Raw genomic sequence first — 2,979 nt, 5'->3', positions numbered from 1 at the left:
TCTAGGTATGGATTTAATACAAAAAAAATGTGTTTCTGGAAGGGAGGAAATAAAAGGATTTAGGCAAGTGATAAAGAATGTCTATGCATGTTGGCTATGTAGGTTTAAGTAAGTGATAAAGAAGGTCTATGTACATTGGCTATAATGTAAGATTTTTGAGCAAATAATCTTGAAGAAATTAAGGATTATAAAACTATGGTTAAACAACAACTGTTATTTTGCAATATTATAATATGTTATTTCTTTAAGAGCTAAATTAATATAAAACATCAGTAGTAATTATGGTACTACAATTTGAGCATAGAGGAAACATTACAGAGTTATGAATACTATTAATAGTGCTGTGTGCACTCAAAGAAAGCATCCTCAGTTTCCTTCCCCATGCAATAAAAAATCATGCAGTTGAAAGATACACTACTTACTGATTAGATAACACATACATGTGTTTGTGATATTAAGCATGTGGGCAGCTGCTCAACTTGGCAGGTCAGGTCCAATAGATAAGCAAGACACCCTCTTCACACCAGACAGTGTTTCTTTGAGTAATACTATGAAAGCAAGAGAGAAAGCAAAAGGAACAGACACAGGCAACTGCATTGCCAGACTAGAAAAACCCCCAAACTGAACCTCTGTACTAGGGAGTCCCAAAGAGCTTTTCAGTGTCCTGACTGGGAAGTCCTGGGCAGAGCATCCTCTCCACAGGTGAGAGTCTGAATTCTTGTTCTAACTTGTTTTTAAACTGCGGCTGAATAAATACAAGTTAGAAAAAAGAAAGCTTCATTCTAACAGCTTGCATGACCTAGTCATCCCCTGTCAAGAAGAGGTCAGATCCCAGAGGAGGGAGTGATAGCCTTGAGATGACCAAATAAATTGGGGTTCCAATGGCTGAGCCACAGAGCCAGATCTATTGAGAAATCAGCATTCTTTAGCTGTTTTATCAAGGATATGCAGACTCATACAGGCACATGCAAAGGGAATATCTTTAGTATTTTCCTTAGACATCTAGTACTGAATCTTCCCTCTGGGCCTAATAATAGTTAAAACTCTAACATGTAAAATGAAGCCAGTTTTCTGTGTAACATAACATGGAGTGGAGATAAGCATGAAACCTAGAGATTTACCTTTTGGACAAAAGAATGGTTTGAATATTATTCTCCTAGAATTTATAATTTCAATATTTTTTTCCAAATAAAGTTAAATGAAATGTTTGTGGATGGTATTTTCTTGACCCAAAGACATATGCAGAGAATATTGTGTTTTTACATTTTTTTATTTCAATCAAAATTGTGTTTCTCTCTCTGTGGTGTCATGGGCTCCTGGAGCTGTAAGATCTGAAGAGAGACAGGGTTAGTTTATAGTATCTTATAATTACTGGGTTGTAGAAGGGTCTGGGAGACCGTGACACATGCTATCTGTCGTATAATCCAATAAGTATAACAAACATTACATTGTAAGTTATTAAGGAGAATGAAAACAGTCTATAAAATCAAAATATATAATGAAATGAAAAAGGTGGGGGCATAAATGCTCGTATAGTATGTCTTTTTATTTCTACAGTCACATTTTACATGTATCTGGTTACACTTTTCTACGGGGTATCAAAAATGAAAGAGGTGGTCCTATATTGGGATGTTTTTCCTACACTTGAGGTCAGTCTAGTCTCCTCAGAGATGAACGTCATGGAATTCATGAGGAACTGCATGGTTTCTTCAGTCCAAAAGTCAGGATGGGCCTTTGGAACACGTGGTTTCCTGGGAAATATTGAGACTAATTCCTCCTTCAGCAACCCTTTAGAGGAAATATATTCTTTAAAAATGGCTGTAAATTTATTCTTAAAGAAATATACAGCTCCTCAAAAGTAAGTGGAATACATTGAATATTTTTTCATAATAATTATTTTGGTGTCTTTTGACCATAAAATTTTTATCATAAATAGGGACTACTAATTGTTTGTGTCTATTTTAATAGAATTTTTGAACTTTACTCTCACCTATATTTTCCCATTATTTTCTTAGTTGGAAAAAGTCAAGGTCATTCTTTCCTTATCTTACCTCTCTCTCTTTTATTCCGTGCTCTGGTAAAATTTTTTGAGGATACTAAGAAGTCATGGCTGTAATAAATAAAAATAATGATCATGTTTACTTACTGTACTGGGCTGAATATAATTTGCAAACATGAGAAATTACAGCAATAAAGGAATATCAGCAGGAAAGTGAATTATTAAATCCAAGACCATCATTACTGCAGAAATATATAAATTCAATAAAAATATACTCAGAAAATTACTTTGAGAACTTTCCAAATCAGTTTAGTGTTCATGGTATACAACATGAGTACATTACTAGAGAGAGTAATATAGTAGAGAAAAATACATTGTGTTACACAAACCCTTTCTTTCTTCACAATATATTTTTTAAAAATCTACCAACTTTCTACTGTTTCATTAAAAAATGAAAAATGAAACATGTGAATATTTGGGGAATGTTCACAAAGGGGTTTCTGCTTAGCAACCAAAAAACAAACAAAAATATGGCTAAATCAACTGTAAAAAAAGTTATGAATTACTCAAAGGGGATAATAAATTATAATTTAAAAGACGTTTACTGAACTAAACTGACACTCGAAAAATAAAATAAAATTAGTCCAGAATTGTTAGAAGTAATAAACAGAAAATGTGTGTTGAAAGACTTTAGAAAATGTCTGAAAGAGTCATGTTGCTGTGTACAACCACCCCTAAGAGGTTGAGCCAGAAGAATCAAAATTTCAAGTCCAGCCAACATAAAAAATGAAAAGTGGTGAATCGCCCATAAGTTCTCTTTCCAGTACTAATAAACACACTTCAGAAAATATGAGAAATGAAATATCCAAGAAGCCCAATTATCTCCAAGTGGTAAAGACTCAAAGCAGGTTTTAATCCAAGTTTTAAAACCTACACAGAATATTCAGAGCAACCAAGGTAAAAAGATGGGTCACCAGAAA

Source organism: Spermophilus citellus (genome assembly GCF_964194105.1).
Source record: "Spermophilus citellus genome assembly, contig: SCAFFOLD_275, whole genome shotgun sequence".
Lineage (NCBI taxonomy): Eukaryota > Metazoa > Chordata > Mammalia > Rodentia > Sciuridae > Spermophilus > Spermophilus citellus.
Note: the sequence above shows the minus strand (reverse complement) of the source record.